An 18059-nucleotide genomic window follows, 5' to 3' on the forward strand; every position below is an offset into this window, starting at 1 on the left:
TCCAGTAGTTTCTCTCTTCTGTCTTTGTGCATGCTTCTCTTTGGGTTCAGAATACATTCATAACCTTCTCCACTTCTTGAAAGTTCATGGGTGTTGTGGGACACAATGTGACGGCCGAGTGACAGTGACAGGGCGTTGGTAAAAGAATTTACCAGAGGTAAAGTATAGAAATAGAAAGGAGTTTATTAGGGGTACACTGTCGTAGACAACAGCAGGCCACACGGGCGAGAGGAGCCTGCGTGAGCCCCGAGGGCCGGTTGTGGGGGTGTTTTATCAGGTCGGGTCACAAGGTACCTGATAGGCTTGTGCAGAAGTCTCTGATTGGTTGTAGATGAGGTATGAGGTTTAGGGTCCATGAATGACTCTGATAAGGTGGGCTGAAAAAAGCCAGCCTGGGCTATTGTAAGATTAGGCGTTACTTAAGGCTATTAGTTTGTTAGGGCAAACACACCCGGGAAAGAATGCACTGTATTTGTTGAGGGATCACAGGCAGACGTCTGAGAGCCGGGAAATGGGGGTTGTTGGACTTGGAAAGATGTCAGTTGGCCCAACAATTGGTTCATTGTGAAATCATCACTTGCATGCAACTTTTTCTGATCTCCACCAATAGATAGAATTGTCTTTACTTTGCTTCCGTGACAATGGTTTGTGCTTCTTTTAAGCATTCAGATTACCTAAAATCCAGCAATTAAAAAACAATTTTTTGTATTGCCCTACTAGACTAGTAACTCCCTGAATGCAGGCAGGGGACTAGAGCTTACTCAAGTTTATAACTACGGTGTTCAGCACATTCTTTGTAATATACAGGTGCTCAGTCAATGTGTGTTTAATCAAATTCTGAAGAGGGGTGTGTGTGTGTGTGTGTGTGTGTGTGTGTGTGTACATATATATGCCTAAATTTTATAAAAGATGAAGATCCTTTCCTCCTTCACTTCTGCCTTATCCTTTTTCCTCCTTCTTCCGTCTCCCCATCCTTCTCTGCTTTTCTGTCACGTCTAGAAAAAAGCAAAAATCCGAATTTTGTGTCTGCTTTGCTATATAGCATATGTCAGATTTAGAGAAAAAGTTCAAGGAGTTGCTGTGATTTAGTGGTGTTCGTTGTTTGCTATGTGAGTGATCCAAAAGTCCTAGGAACTTGAGATTATTTAAACAAGTAAATAAATAAAATAGGCAGAGAGGGGACTTTATCACAGGAATAAGATGCAATCAGAGTCTGAAAGGATCTAGGAGAAGAAGCTGGTGGTCTTCACATGAGATCCACTGGAAAGTCTAGAACTCAGGCAGGGACACTGTGGAGCTGTGAATACCTGAGGCAGGGTCGGGAAGGTTCCAAAAAATAGGAATCATTCTGAGTTGAGCAAACACCCTCAACACATACTGAACAACCATACAGAAAATTAACACCAAGAAATAAATTCACTTGGTAGACTTGCTTTAGGCTGAGCTTTGAATCTGCCAGAAAAGAAGCACAGCCTCAGCTTCACATTTTGAGACTTTCGTTGTGATTCAGCTGTGCCCAGCCCTGTCCTCAGCTGATGTTGTTTTGGAACTAGAGATGCAAGCATTGCTGTGCCGCTGCCATAATTTGAGATGAATTTCGCTTTCCTCTGGGGGCTGGTGAGACTCGGTCTGGGGAACGGGGGCTCCTAGCTGATGTCTAATCAAGACAGTATATTTGTTAGACCAAGGAAAGGTTTGCTCATTCAATACTTAGGCAAAAACAAGGGGTTACAAGCTCTGGTCCTGCAGCCCAGCTGCCTGAGTTCATATCCCAGGGCCTCTCTCTCTTAGTCGTGGGGCCTTGAGCAGACAGCAGGAGGTGCCTGGGCCTGTCTCCGCTTCCCTGTTGGTTAAGTGAGAAAAGTAAAGGGGCGATACATGAAAAGTGTCTAAAATGGGACCTGCTGCCAGTATCCACTCAGTAAGTGTTTCTTGTTCCTTTTATTTAGATTCTAATCATTATTGCCACAGTAAAAATACACAGTTGGAAAACTGCAGAGAAGAGTTGACTTCAGTTTTAGAGCTGTGTTTTTAGTTACTTAACACAGAATCTAGTATGTCGCTGTAGACATCATCTTAATTAAATCACTTCATTTAAAATGACACCCACTGACATAGATGCATGTCATTCCCATTTTGTTTGGAAACTATAATTTCATCGTTTAAAAAAATCATTTATTGAAACAGTGTGCATTATGTTATGAAAATGCTAAAGTGGATTGCTCCTTGAGGAAACACATTCAAGCTGATTATTCTTTTTTTTCCTTTTCCCCCCAACTTCTTATCCTGTTCACTCTGGAAGACTCAAAACGTAAACTACACAGAGCCCTTTAAGCATTTAAACAGAAAAGAAAGGAAGAAATGAAGGAAAGGAGAGAGGGGAGGAGGCAGGAAGCCAAGCTGTCTGCCGGGCAAAAGATGGTTGAGCAGAAACTTATTTTATAAGAGTCAGAGCTGTCGTTCTCCTTACAGTATGAAGCATTTTGACTTGCGGTTTGAGGGACTAGCTGTGTGAACTTTATCTTTACAACAGGAAAAATCCCGTTTGCATAAGCAAAGGCATCACATTTCAGTTATGTTCCCTTTGGAGACTCGAAAGTTCTCAAATTCTCCCTCCTCCAAAGACAAACACCAGCTCAGTCAGGTTTGTCCTCGGCCAGCACAGGAGAAGCTCAGAACACGTGGCTCTAGTAGACAAAACAAGAAGACATACAGACTTCACTGCAAATGTCTAGGTTTTGAAAAGTACCTGATGTGGAAAAAAATTAAAAGAGACATAGGAATGGAAAATTCCTTTGCTGGCTTCCTGTTCTCTTTCCTGCTAAGGTGGGATTAGTTACCAGCTGTCAAAAGAAATATCACTTTTAATTCTTACGGAGGGGGGAAGGAAAGCATTAGGGGGGAAAAATGTCTTGGAAGAGAGGGAGGCAATGAGGACCTTCCTTTTTACAATTCATTCCTGCAGTTTGAAAAAGTACAAGAGGGGCAGGAGGAGGGGAGACGAGGGTTATGCTGTCATGTGAAAACTGAAGGAGAACTGAGGACGTTATGCAGGGAAATTAATCTCCCTCGAATATTTCTTGATGAAATAATCAATATGGTAATGAAGTTAGCTAGGGGCTTGCAGCTTGAAGTATTCAGAGAATTCTCTCACATCTTCCCTTGAAGAGACCAAAAAAAAAAAAAAAAAGAGTTCATAATAGAAAAAGAATCTTTAGAACAAGGACATCCTTTGAAGTCCGATCAACCAGCTTTGATGCAATTCCCATTTCCACAAGGCATGCTTCCTTGAGGAGGGTGATGACTTTTCGATTTACAAGCACTTCTTGCAGAGAAATAGGATTTGCCTAGTGTTTGGGCGCGACTTCAAATATTGCATCACGGATGTGTCATGCTGGACAGTTGACAAAGCAGTCTCAGGGCACAGTATCAGTGAATGCCCACAACATAGAGTAAATCCTACCCATAAACGCGGGCGTGGCTGGGGAGTGCTAGGAAGCCAGCCCGTGGGCCAAAGCTCTGCTTCGCTCGCTGCTCCTGGGCGTCTGGAACTCCATACTTAGTGATGCGTTCTTTTGCATGAAGACAAGCGCTCCTTGACAAAGGTTAGAAAACAAGATTCAAAATTGTAAATACAAGTGAGTCTCAAATTTTTCTTAAAACAATAGGGAGAAAAACTGGAAATAATTTTGCCAAAGGAAATTGGGGCTCCTGATTAATTTTTATTGTCTCCTTTGTGCTCTTATTCATATTATTGATAATAAATACACATAACTTTAATATCCAAGAGAAATTTTTAAAGGTTTGCTCACATTTTCTTCCCCTTTTGGGCAGGGTAATGCTGTTCTTAACCTGTTAGCATGATTTCTTCATTGTATCAGGCTCTTTTGAATAATACAGTTTCATCATTTTTATTTAAATCTTTTGCTGAAGTGAGTGTGCATCAGCTTTTAAAAATGATGAACTAGATTTGCTCCTTGAGGAAGCAAATTCAAGTTAACTTTTTCTTCCTTTTCATTTGCTTCTTATCATGTATATTCTGGAAGGCTCGGAACATGGGATAACAGAGTCCTTCAAGTGGGAACAAGACACAACGAAGGAAAATTTTGAGAGCCGAGAGGATAAATCGAGATAAACCCCAGGCACCGTCTAGTAATTACGGTGCTGGGTGGAATCTGCAGGCAGTAAGGGGGTCTTGGGCCTTAGAAGAGGTGGAGATGGACAAGGAATGATAGGAAAGCTCATTAAGACGGTGAACTGAAGAAAAGGGTCAAGGAGAATAAAAATAAATAAACAGATAAGCCAATAAGCATTTGGTCTCCAAATACAGTATACTTGGCTTACTTTAAAAAAAAAAAAAAAAAAAGAAGCATTCATTCCCTAGTGTCTCCTGTGTTACAGCTTTCTGCTAGACACTTTGTTGGATTCAAAGATGGATACGGTTCAGTCTTTCCCCACTAGTATATAAAACTGGGCAAAGGAAATGGCGCATGCAACAAGGAGCCATGACATATGGATTAAAGGGGATAGTGCCCTTAAAAAGTTTGTTCTTTTTAAAAATTATTTTTTATAATAAATGATGAATTGATATTTATGGTAGGCAAGGAAGGAGTTAGTAAAGAGAACCTTGAAGGAAAGGTAGAATTTTTTTTAAAAGACTTAAGTGTTTTAGAGCAGTTTTGGGTTTGCAGTAACATTGAGGGAAGGCACAGAGATTGCCCATATACCCACTGCTCCCACATACGCTTAGCCTCCCCCACGGCCAACATCACTCACCAGAAAGGTACTTTTCTTTTACTAAGGATGAACCTTGTTGACCCAGTGTAATCACCCAGTCACCTAATCATCATAGTTTACTTTAGGGTTCACTCTTGGTGTTGTACATTCTATGGATTTGGACAAATGTATGATATATAGCCATCCTTGTAATATATGTACAGTGTTTTCATTGCTCTAAAACTCCTCCAAGCTCTGCCTGTTCATCTCTGCCTCCTACCAACCCCTGATCTTTTTATCACCTCCATAATGCTACCTTTCCCACAATGTCATCTAGTTGGAACCATACATTATGTAGGCTTTTTAGATTTTCTTCTTTCACTTAATAGCATGCACTCAAGTTTTCTCCATGCCTTTTCATGGCCTGATAGTTCATTTCTTTTTAGTGCTGCATAATATTCCATTGTCTGGATGTACCACCATTTATTCACCTACTGAAGGATGTCTTGGTTCCTTGTAAGTTTTGGTGGTTATGAATAAAAGTGCTATAAATATCTGTGCACAGGTTTTTAACTCTTTTGGGTAAAGACCAAGGAGTGTGATTGCTGGACTGTGTGTGTAATGCTGACTTGTATGTAAAAAAGGTAGAATTTTAAATTATAGAAATTCAGTGGAATTGGAATTAACCACATGTTAATCACTAATCAAAAAAGAGGAACATTGTCTTTGGAGAATAGTGAATTGTATGGTTTAGCTAGCTCTAGCTTGGGGGTTAGCAAACATTCTTCTGTAAAAGGCCAGGTACTAAGTATTTTAGGCTTTGAGGGACACCTGGTCTGTGTTGAGGCTCTTAGGGTTACTGAACTCTGCTGTTGTAGGGTGAATACAGCCATGGACAATATAAATGATTCAAAGAGCAGGGCTGTGTTCCAATAAAACTGTTTCATGAATACGGAAATTTGAATTTCATATCATTTTCCCATCACAAAATATTCTTCTTCTTTTAACTTTTCCCCACTGTTTAAAAATGTAAAAAACTACTCTTAGCTCCCAGGTCTTACAAAACAAGAGACAGGCCAAACAAAAACAATTTGTCCATGACAGAGCTAAAAGAGTAACACCTCAATTCTGTATACTAGGGGAATTTCTTTATATAGTCTAACTTCTTTTTACGACTATTACTAAAATCATTGGGCAAAAATAAGGTACAGGTTATTGAAAGAGAGAGAGATTTATCATTTAAAGTTTTTATATTGAAGTAGTGAATTCTTCCATCATCTTGTAATTTGACAAATCTTAAAACAAACATGCCTCTTCAGTTTGCCTCAGTTTCTCTCTGTGTTTCACGGAGGATTACAGTTCCCCAAAGCTGAACTTCAAGAAAGTTAATTTTCAGTTAAGGTAGATTTAGGAAGCCTAGAATGTAGCAGAAAAGCCAATCCAGAGAATCATTTTCATTTGGCTTTAGAAAGTGTTTTTGTACTTACATGTGAGTGTGGGTGTGTCTGATGTTCTGGGAATTTACTTCAAACAAAGGAATAAAACCATGCTGTGATGATCTGACTCAGTTGGAGTTAGGAAGCCATCCAATTTCCCCATCTTGCCTCCTGTTCTGCTCATCTCTGTGGTCTTTTTCATGCTGCATTTAGATGCTTCATCTTCTCAGATGCATCCAAACACCCAAGCAAAGCCACCTTTCCTGAGATTGTGCTTATAGAGAGAGAGTATATGTTCTTCTAAGTCCTTTCCAATGGACCACTAATGAAGGAAGCTTGGCTTTCAAAAGAGCCAGTGAAGGGAGCAGAGTCATTGCTAATACTCACCAATCAATCAAGCCAGCCTTGTTATGGATAAACCCCAATGAAACTTGCCTGATTTGTATGGAAATGTAGACATTTCTCCAGTCTTCGAATTTTCTTTGTTCAGACAAGTTAACTTCTTGGTCCACTGCTTCCCTGACATTTATGAGTGATTGAAAAGATAGGTTCCTTGGAGGGTTCAAACTCTTCTACCTGTTACTGTGTAACAGGTTGCAAATCATGCATTCCTATCAGAATGTCAAAACCTGAATGACAGCTAAAAGGTTTGGAGCACTAAGTATCAGCCTGAGTAGGTGTTGTTGTTTTATTATGGTGATTATCCCCATTTTACAGGTTAGGAAACTGGGAATCAGAGAGATTAACCAGCTCCTAATGTCCCAAAGCTAGTGACAGCAACCAACATTGAAATCCAATCTTGCTTCCTCAAGTGTTCATGCTTTTAAAAATGGAAACAAAGACCAAACAACCTCAAAACAGCAACTATGGTCAGAGCCTAGACATGGCCCCTTAAATTCGGAGGGTTAACCCTCTAGCTGGGACCTCCTCGATCCCTTGGCTACCAATGGAGTGAAAAGAAACGCCAGCTGCTTGCCAGCACAGTGCTCCTCTCACAATCTCCTGGATACAGCTCCCCCAGTTCTGAAGAGCTTGGACTGTTACTTCTTTAGTTTCTCGTGGCTGCCCTTCACCTTTTCTGGATCTTTCTCTTGACTCTACCACCTCTTCACTTTCTACTCAATTTCCCGACTTCTGGTCAGCCAACCTGACCACAGGACCGCGTCCACGTTTCATTTAATCCCTTAAGACTAATTGCTGGGGTGGAGGAACGATCCGATTGTGCATTCTGAATCTGGACAACACCCTGTGTTTTACTTGTCACCTCTGTCTTAAACTCTGATTCTTGAGGTTGAGGGGGTGGGGGAGAAGCCTTCAGCCTCAGCCTCTCTTATATTTATCAAGGCTCATTCAATGGTGGATGCTTGGCTTTTGTAACTAAGCTGCACAGGGTAAATAATCATTAAGGGCATGTGAAAGAGGGGGACGAATGGATGCTTAGCTAGTTCTGGTTGCCTTGTCTCAGCTTTCATTGGCATCCAGTCTCAACTCCGACCAGCTAAGATGCGGACAAAGAACTCTGGTGAAAAGAGTTTCTTCGCCTTGCTCAGACAAGGTCTGAAACACCAGCAGGATTGTTTCCATAGGTCAGAGCCCAACAACCCTGTTTGTAAATATTTGAGTCACTTACTGGCATTGTTGCTCGGATTTCTGGCCCAGGAAATCTTCCTCCTTTGTATCGCAGACTGAGTGAGAAGTTAGCCAGGGTGTGCTTGAATGTCCTTCACACTGTACCTCCTCCCGAAGGACAGAGGCGGGGACATAACCTTAGTCTCAGCTGACTGGCTGTCGCCTGCTTTATAAGATGCCAAGGGCTACCTATTTAGGTTCCCAGGGGGGAACTGTAGGAACAAACCAGTGTCAATGGTTAACCCGGGTTCTTGGTGTCTGGAGCTTTTCTTCCCTGTATTATTAACTACAGAACATTTTTCCCACTGCCCCGCTGTGAGCCCCCAGCTCTTAGATCCTCTATGGGGAGAGTGAATACAGGTAAGCGTGGCTCTATTTTTGTTATTATGCACAGTCATTCAGCCTGTGTTTTGCTCATGCTAGTCTCCCTTGATTAGGAAGCGGCAATGCTCTGTATCTGGCAATGTAAATATCAGTGTTGAATTGAATGCAATTAAAGTAACTTAATGTCCTCTACAAGTGCTTTAACTAGGAGTCTGTGTGTCATATTCCTTGAGTTCTTTCGAAGCTTTGGTCTAAAGTAGTCTCAAATTGACCTCTGTAGAGTTTATTAAAGAGACCGTAGTGCACTCTAAGGCAGGTATCTGAAAGCAACCTCCTCATGTTCCATATTCAGTATCAGACGGGGGCTTCGATAATTTCCAGCAAAAGCAAACCGTTGCTTCCCATATATATGTATACATTTATGAATATATGGCTTCAGGTGTGCATTTACACATCCCCTAAAATACTTCAGGAAAAATAGATTAACTCTTTTCCAAGGATTATATATCGTGATAGGAGAGGAAATAAAAACATCCATTTTTCTAGACTTATTTTAATGTAGATTAGAAGCAGAGAATTTTCTCCTGCTGTGTTCACCTTAATTTCTCTGAAGCTTTTTTTCTTGTTCATTAAAATCTTAGAACTTTTGTCTTTGAGTATCTATTCAGAAAACTGTACACTTATCCATCCTTTCTCTCCAGACAGAATTAATTCTTTAATATAAATAATTGAAATATCTCCTTTGTTGTTGGATATAGGTGATAAACAAGAACTTTCCTAAACACTCGGTGGATTCTGGTCACTTGCATTTTACTCTTATATAGTCATGTGAACTGAAAGGTCTTTAGGAAAAGAGGACTGGAGTCATTCTGCTGAATGTTTCCCTTACAGCTGTGAGTCAGATCCTTAAGAAGATAGAATAATGTACTTTGCCACTTTCCTTCAGAAAATGTAGATCAACCCCTCTCTTAAGTCAGATTTTAACCAATAAAATGACTTGAAGTGCCTGAAACTCAGCTGTTTTGCAGAATACCATGTAAGGGGTTCCTGAAATTAAGCCAAAAATAAGTTTAAAAGTGAACAGGGTCCAGAGCTCAATTCAGTTCAAATCAGCAGAGAGAGAAAGAGGGGGAGAGAGAGGGAGAAAGAGAGACAGAGAGAGAGAGGGAACCAGAGTAACTGATAGGTGTCATTCCTGCTGAAGTCTATTTTTAGAACACAGGAACTATGATAAATCCAAGACATTAGTCCCCTACAAAACCAGACCATGAAAACATTTGAAACTGGAAGGAAAGACTGGAGTGGGAGGGACACTCAATGTACTATTTTAATGCAATTTCCTAAATAAGTATATTTTTATTTGCAAAGGAACAAGAGTCTTCAAGGACATTGAAAAAATATGTTTTTTCCACTTACCCATATGAGTGGTGAGTCCATGTTAAGGCTTGGATATAAATTAATTGAGATCAGTAAAAAGTGTAGTTTTGGGGGAAAATGATAGATATATAGGGGATGTTTAGAGTAAATATTTATAACCAAAACAACCCAAGGATTTAGTCGAATCTTTCTTTTTTTTTTTTTTTTTTTAATTTGTAAGACCCATCATTTAACAAACTATTCAGCTTTTGTCCCCTATAAACTTATCCTGGAGCATTTTATGTTACTTCCTTGTTCTAGGAAAAGTGGCCTCAAATCTAACTTTAGAAATAGTGGATGGAAAATGTCATTATTTCAGGCATCACATAGACTATAAATATTTCCATGGTAGGGTGGGGAAATAAGTCTTTTAGGTCTTACTATGTACTGGGTGCTTAAATACTGTGTTCATTGGCTCTTTGACTTTGAAAAGAGCTTTTATATTCATTTTATGGATTAAAATTAGGTTTTCCACTCTCCGGCTGTGTAATCTTGGGAGACTTTGAAATGAGCCATTATATTCATTTCATAGATGAAGGTTGGCTTTTTCACTTTCTGGCTGTGTAATACTTCAGGTATAACATTCAAACTCAGTCTTGTCTGAATTCCAAACTGCGTGTGATTCTCATTACCACACAACAATCCTACCTCTTCTAATCTGATGATACTAAGTGTTGTGAGGCTTGATGCAAACGGCAAAGAGGCAGTGACCCCCCCCAGAGATCTCGCCTGTGTGATCACTGTGCGTGAGTGTGGCTGAGAACGCAGACAGGTTACCAGTATCCTCTCTCTTAGACCTGTGAGTGACGCCTTCTCCATGGATATCGGTTTTCAACAGACAGATGGGACATCGATCATCACAGCTCCATCACTGAAGCTGAAACCTAACCCACAAAAATCTACCCGGATTCTTTTTATAAGGTGATGGCTGACACTATCCTCTCTTCTAGGCATGTACCATTATGTCACGTTGATTAAAAACAGTTCTTTCAGAATGGAAGGCATTTTGCTATTTGTTTTTCCCACTAGAACCATGTTTTTGAATAATGGGAAAGAAATAAGGTAATTTTCTTAAGAAGGCAATGACCTACATTTTGTGTGTGAAAACAGAAACTCTAGAATTCTGAACCTTTTTTTTTTTTTTGCCACCACCGTCTGAGCCTTGGCCTCTATTAAACACTGACTTGGAGATAATGGGTCCTTAGGTCATTCCCTGACTTGATTATTGATGCATTTAGCAAGAGAAACATTTTTCTCTAATTTATTCATTGCACGATCCTCTCAGCAAATATTTATTAATTATGAAAAAAAAAAGTCCTAAAGCCTGAGGGTTAAATGGGAGATTGTTTATTACAATTAAACTGTTTATTACAGTTAAGACAAGTGAAGGAGGAAAAACAGATAATTTATCATTGACTGATACAATAATTCATGTATTTATCAAATGTTTATTGATGGACTGCTCTGTGTCAGGCAATGATTAGACATTAAAAATATATTGGTGAAAAGGAAAAGACAAAAATTCTTGCCTTTGTGAATCTCACGTTTTAGTAGATGTTGGTGGACACTGTCAGTAATAAACTAAATTGAACATCAATGATGGTGAGTAGTATGAAGGAAAATATAGCAGAAAAGAAACTATGTTTGGTGGGCGGAGTGAGAGTATTGTATTAGTTATTTCAGAACAACAAATATTTGTTATCTCACAGTTTGAGCTGGTCAGAAATCCAGGCTGATCTCGGTCCTCAGAATCAGAGTCTCTCATGCTGCGGTCAAAGAGTCCCATGGGATTCAGTCATCTCAAGCCTCAGTGAGGGGAAGATTCTCTTCCAAGCTCAGTCACATGGTACTTGGCAGGATCTGGTTCCTCTGAGGCAGTTGGATGGGGGGCCTTAGTCGCTACAAATTGTTGGCTAGAGTCTTCCTTCAGTTCCTTGCACTTAGGTCTCTCCATAATGCCAACATGGCAGCTGGTTTCCATTAGATCAAGCAAGCAAGCAAGACAGAAGACAGAGTCTTTCTCTAGCCTGATCTTGGAAGGATGACATCCCCTCAGTTTGACCAGATTCTAGTGATTAGAAATGAGTCACTCATTCCAGCCAACACTCAAGAGGAGGGGATGTCACAAAAGCATGAACACCAGGAGGCAGGGATCATTGAGGGTCGTCTCCATAGCTGTCTGCCATAGGTTTACACGTTTAGTAGGACTGTCAAAAGAGCACTTCACTAAGTTGGTGATATTTGGTCAAAGACCTGGAGGTGATAAGAAAGTGAGCAGTGTGGATACCTTGGAGAAGAGCAGTTCAGGTCGATGGAACAGCCAGTGCAGAGCTCTGATGTGATGGGCACATTCGAGAAACAGCAAGAAGACCAGTATGGCTGAAGCAAAGTTACAAAAAGAAGAGTGATGGTAGATGAGGTCGTGTGGATGTGCCAGAAATTTTTTTCCCACAATGGAGCGGATTCTGCAATCTGCGTGTGTCTGACATGTTTTTCGAGATGTTTTAAAACACCGCTGGGGTATACATTTGCATAGACAAGGAGGAAGAATATTGTGTATGGCAGGAGGTGATGATGATGAAAATACAGACGTGCAAATAAGGGTAAATGAAGACATGGTTCTTCGAGCTTGACCCACGGAAAAATGAAAACGTATCTTAACACCAAGACTGTGCTGAGGCTGATGACCTGCCCGCCAAATGAGACGTGTAAGGAACACAACAGTCCATCAACACAGAAACTCACCCCAGCTATTGCCAACAGGCAGGGAATTACAAAGCAAATGTCGATTTCTTGGGCAGTAAATGGTATCAGAAGGCTTTCTCCAAACGGCTGTCTTCTGATTAGGACGTAGTCTTCTCTCAGATTTCAACAGGTAACAACCAGCAAGTCATCCATCAATCTTAGCATCTTCAAATGGCCCCTCTGTTGGAAACCATGGGAGTAAGGACTCTCTAAACAAACAACCCTTCCGAGATGCATATCGTCTTAGTCTGCTGGGGCTGCTGTGCCAAAAATACCATAGACTCGGTGGTTTAAACACAAACATTTATTTCTCACAGTTCTGGAGGCTGGAAGTCCAAGATCAAGGTCCCGGAACATTAGTTATCTGTTGAGACCCACTTCCTGACTCACAGAGGGCTGTCTCCTTATAGAGGTGAGAGAGCTCTCTGGGGTCTCCTATTCATGAGGGCTCCACCCTCATGACCTAATCACCCTTCAAAGGCTCCACCTCCCAAATCCATCACTTTGGGGGTTAGGATTTCAGCACAGGAATTTTGGGAGGACACAAACATTCAGTCCACAGCATCAATTAATGTGGAAATAAATTCAGGTTATTTTTCATCAAGTTTCTAAGCCCAAGAGCTCAGCTTTGGGAAAATGGCTTGTCTATATGAGGCAGTGCATTGAAGGATTCCTCTGCAGAGACGGTTGCATCCTGCTTTCTTAGCTGACAGCCTCAACAGACTTGGAGGAGAATTCTTTTTATTATTTTTAAACATTATGTACCCTAGACTTTGTAGTTATTTAAACATAAGGGGTGGATGATTTTATTTTTCTTATAGCTGCTCTGAAGTGAAAAAAAAAGGGATTGATTTTTTTTTCCCCTTTTCCCTTCAGGGTTTTCTACTCCAAAGTCAAGGATTCAGATGCAGAATGTACACAGCATCTTAAAGAGGCTTTGACTTTTAAAAATTTTTCTAGTTACTTTGGCTCCACATTCACTCTCCTTCAAAAATAGATATGAAACTATCCACAGATGTGAATGAAAACTGAAAAAAGTCGATCATCTGAGTAAGAAACAGTCCCCAAACAGACTTACCCAACAATTCCACATAAAGAAGATGATTTTTACCTTAACAATGTCCAGAAATATTACCTCAAGTCCTGATTTTATCGCATCTGTATGAGTATAGTTTTAAAGACTTCAAATGGTTACATGGCTTTAGATTATATCCTGTAAGATTTATTATTTTAAGTATCAAAAGTGAAGATGCAGTTATTCTTTCCTTTTTTGAAAGAAAAAAAGTACGTTACAGCACACATGACCAAAAAAGTATTTCATCACAAGTGAATTTTCATTTTTCATTATATTCCATTTTAAATTAGAACCATGTTCCCATGCGGTCAATAATCATTTATTGTGTCTGGATACCAAGATGACAAAGACCTGGTCCCTGCCCTCAGTCTGGCAGGAAAAGGAGGATCTGTAAATAATTAAGGGCAATTCCATGGCCTAGTACCACGATAACATAAAATATGATCAGCACACCAACCAATTGAACGTTTTCAGGAACGCGGTGAGGTGACAGCCAAATACACAGCACGTTGCTGTTGTCCTGGGTCTGCGTTTGGAATTCAGAACTTGTAGGCACTGAAGTATTGTTTTTACTATGAACTAGTGCAACGTTTTTTTGTTGCCAGAATGTCACTTTGATGGTTCCCTTAAAATTGTTGTCTTCTTCCTCCTATAGTTTGGTAACTGTATGAGGTTTATCCAAAGAAATAGAACCAATATGATACATATAGACAGAGAGAAAGAGAGGGAGAAAGATTTAATATAAGGAATGAGTCATGTGAATGTGAGGGCCGGCAAGCCTGAAGTCTGTAGGATAGGCTGGCAATCTGGAAAAGTTGACATTGCAGTCTTGAGTCCAGAATTTTCAGGTTAGGCCAGCAGGCAGGAAACTCAGGTTGAATCTCTATGTTGCAGCCTTGAGGCAGAATTGCTTCTTCTTTGGGTATCCTCAGTCTTTGCTCTTAATACCTTCAACTGTTTGGACGAGGCCCACCCACACTCTGGTGGGGTCATCTGCTTTACTCAGTCTACAGACTGCAAACTTTAATCCCATCTGACAGACATCTTCACAATAACACCCTGATTGGTCTTTGACCAAACAACTGGGCACCATAGCCTGGCCAAACTGATACATGAGACCATCCATCCCAGGAACATAGGGCATCTTCTCTATGCCTGTATTTTGTTGTGCAGTTAACAGACATTCTAAGTTTGAAGCTTCAGTTTCTGTAAAATAAATTAACTGTATTTTATTTGTTATATGTATTTCAAATTCTGTAAAATGTATATGCCTAAAAGTACCCTCATTTTTGTATAGAAGCATCCAGTCATTTAATACAGCATTTTCAGTGCTACAATTTTTGAACAATGGAATCTGGACAAAGAGTAAATGATTTCTTCTAATTGAAACAAAGAAAAAATTATTTTAAAAGACACCACAGTCCAGCCTTCTAATAGCATTGTCTTTTTTTCTATTAATTTCACTTTCTATACCATATGTTTCAGCGATTACATGCTCTCTCCTAGATTTTTGTGTAGCTTATTTTTCATATGTATGAGTCCTACCAGCGTTCATAGTAGTAGCAACATGCCAGGAGCTGTGAGAAGCCACAAGATTAACCTGGTGTACCTTTTTGAAGCATTAAACCAAAAATTTGGATGGAGAGTGGATAAATTAATTTAGCCGATAAGCAGGTTAAATAATTTGTAACGTAGCATATATTTTAAAGAAAAATCATAAGACTGGAATACTTTGAGCTTGGGCCAAGTTCTTTGTGTAATATCTTCAGATCCCCTAGGATTTGGGGTAGAGATGTAGGGGGTGGGGTATGTAATGTACTCATTTCTTTTCTGTTTTTTCAGGAATTTTTAATGCAAAAATTTGAGAAGCATTATTAAGGGATGATTTGGGGGAGGCCAAATACTTGCGTTAGGTTAGTACTTGATTGGTTAATGAGCTCTACCCACCTCATCTCCCACCCACTCAAATATCTACTCACCCACAGACTCCACCAGTCTTCTCACAACTATGTACTTTTCTCATCTCACGTGAGACTGTTCCAAACAGGAGTGATTCAGGACATTCTGTCCCACCTTTGGGAAAATAATCCGAAGTACCTTCACAAAACAAGGCGCCTGGTGTAATGGCCAGACCAAGAAAGTCGTTCAGTAGATCTCTGAGTCAAGGTTCTCCTGCGTAGAAGCCACGGCACGGAGTCTGCTGAACAAGAGTTAATAACCCTCACCCAGGTGCACTTACCTGAAAGACGCATTATCCATCCTGATGAACTGGGAGGTTATTAACCGAGCTTTCAGCATTCTCAAAATGTACTGTTGAGTTCTATTTATAGATGGCACAATAAAATCCTTCCCCGAATTTGCAACTAAAATTTGAGAAGGTGCCAGAGTATCTGAGGCTATGAGCCATGCACCGGGATTGTCACACCCAGAAGCCCGCTCCTTTTGTTTAGGTCAGAATCGAGTCAACTTGTGGGCGGTGAGAGAACACGCAAGGAGAAAGTCGTGTGGCTAATCTGAGCAAATTATCTAAGACTTGTGAGTTACACATATTTAAATTTAGGCTTTGTGGGAATAGAAGGTGGTTTCATTTCCTTATGACTAAATTTTTATTTAACTGTACTGGAAAACAGTATGGAGCTGGAGATAAGATTACACCATTCACACCAGGAGTTTAAAAGCTAAAGAAACATTCAGAGAAACAAAACGGAACGGAGCAAAAATCATAAACAAGCACACCCAAAGAAAACCAAACAGGGGCGAAATATACTTTGCTTTCACGCTCACAGTGGGGATCAGGACCGTGTCTGTGCCTCACGTTGCTATAGGCAGATTTGGGGGGTGCTTTTCCCAGACACTGGTGTCAGCTCATTTCTGTTCGTAGCTGGCGTGAAGAGTGGACCCTGTTTCTCCAGGCGTGCGTGGACTTTGGTTGTAGTCTGTTGGAGCAGCTTGTGTGACAGAAGCACGGGAGCACGGAGGAAGCGGAGCCGGGAGGTGAGCAGGTGAAATCCACAACTGTGTCCTCAGACCTTTGCTATCCAGGGTCACCATGCTTCTTTTTGTGTGGGGGAAAAAACTGACTGTACTCATTATGCACTAAGTAATACCATGGTAACCGTATTGTCGACCTGGTTGTTTTAGGCATCAAACTAGCAGCATTCAGTGACCACCTTGCCACTTAGGAGACTGAATGTTAACTTTTACACTTTTCCATGGATTGAACAAAGGGCACCTCTGTTCTTCTAAGTAGGCAAACAAGACTCATTGCATTTAAGCACCAGGCTATATAAAGATAAATCCATCAGCTCCTTGACATCGGGAAGGACAAAGCCTAGCAAAGGAGGACGTGGGCAGGAAAACCCACTTTGCTGGGAAATTGAAGGAGGCTTTACATTGGGAGTAATACTTGTGTTTCGACTTAAAGCAAAAAGAGATGTCTGCCTGATCTACAAAGAACCTAACATATCTGGGGAAATGAGAAGTTCTGTGTGGCTGGAGTGCAGGGTTCTTGGTGTGAGGATGGAGGCAAGGGGTAATGCACGGAATAAAGAAGTGGGATGACCAGGTAGTAGCTTCCATGTGAAGGATATTTGTAGGGTTTACCCTTCTTTCCCAAATCACTTACAACCATCGTTCTGAGACTGAACTAGTTCCCCATTCTGCAACCAATTCTGGGAAAGGAGGATGATTTAATAGAAAATAGAGAGAACAGAGGAGAGATAGGAGAAACTAATTAGTGATGTTTTTCTGTTTTATGGAGGACTCTTTGAGATGGCATTAGGAATTCACCTGCAAAGACTCAGTTCCTCTGGACACTGAGGGACGAGCAGATAGACTAAAAGGGGCATCATGGTGGTAGAAAGAACGTTGGGCTCCAAGTTAGAAGTCTTCAGGCTCACTCTTATGATGCATTTATTTTTTAAATTTATTTGTTTTATCTAAATATATTATTTATTTTATCTACATATTTATTTATTATATCTATATATTTATAAAAACTAGAAAATAAATTTGACAGTAAGTAGTTCTCTATTGTCAGTTTCCTCACCTATAAAATAAAAACATTCCCGTCATTCATTTATACATTCCTTCAGCAAACACCTAATAATGGTGTGTATATGAAGTGCGTGTGTATATAGATGTCAGTGTCAACATAAATACATATCTATTCATTCCTCTGGTAGTTCTGCTTTTCTAACCAAACCCTGATAACCAAGCCCATCAGGTGTATGTCTGTATATATACATGACTTATCATAAGATTTGACCTTACTTCATGGGTCGCAATCTGGTGCTGGACCCTGAAGCTGCAAGGCAGTCAGCTGGCAGGATGGCTGGATATGAAGTGAGAGGTGGATCACAAATGAGAACCAGCGAAGATGAGCTGGAAGCCACCGGGACCAAGTGGAGCCCACGTCGGCCTCTCACGGCCTTTGCGCCTCCAATGAGATAATGGGGTGTCTGGCAGGGGAAGCTGGTGCCCTCCCCCATGTAACCCAGGAGTCACAGAAGTTGAAGGAGGAGACCCAGCGGGAACCATGGGCTTACCTGCTGCCCTGTGCCAAAAACACGAGCCAGCAGATCGGTGGCAACCTCTGTGAAATTCCACAGTGCCTCATGCCCTCCGCTGACCGTCTGATGCAAAGAGGATGTGGCTGTTGCTTTCCTTTGCCTGACGAATGTCATGCCAAATGCCTCCCACAGCCCAGGCTATCCGGG

At 40.7% G+C, this 18059-nt stretch overlaps 1 protein-coding gene and 1 long non-coding RNA gene across 14 annotated transcripts in view; one reads left to right on the forward strand and one right to left on the reverse strand.

The window, feature by feature from the left end:
• KCNJ16 (potassium inwardly rectifying channel subfamily J member 16) overlaps positions 1-18059 on the forward strand; it is a 76040-nt gene that overhangs the window by 12925 nt on the left and 45056 nt on the right. For 6 of the 13 annotated variants that reach the window (XM_045511915.2, XM_045511912.2, XM_045511916.2 and 3 more), the window contains exons 1-3: positions 8002-8141; positions 10317-10442; positions 16223-16335. The exons of 1 other annotated variant lie outside the window; for it this stretch is intronic. The gene's annotated coding sequence lies outside the window, so the exon portion shown is untranslated. Of the gene's footprint in view, positions 1-8001; positions 8142-10316; positions 10443-16222; positions 16344-18059 lie in introns of those variants that run through there. 6 more of the 13 variants (XM_074343573.1, XM_010948608.3, XM_045511917.2 and 3 more) reach the window with 5 other exon arrangements.
• On the reverse strand, positions 1927-7924 carry LOC123614987 (uncharacterized). The gene is made up of 2 exons (XR_006722513.2): positions 7783-7924; positions 1927-3595 (listed from the first exon to the last, which is right to left on the reverse strand). It is a non-coding gene; the product is annotated as an uncharacterized LOC123614987 (long non-coding RNA).

This window comes from Camelus bactrianus, chromosome 16, assembly GCF_048773025.1.
Source record: "Camelus bactrianus isolate YW-2024 breed Bactrian camel chromosome 16, ASM4877302v1, whole genome shotgun sequence".
NCBI classification, from domain to species: Eukaryota; Metazoa; Chordata; class Mammalia; order Artiodactyla; family Camelidae; genus Camelus; species Camelus bactrianus.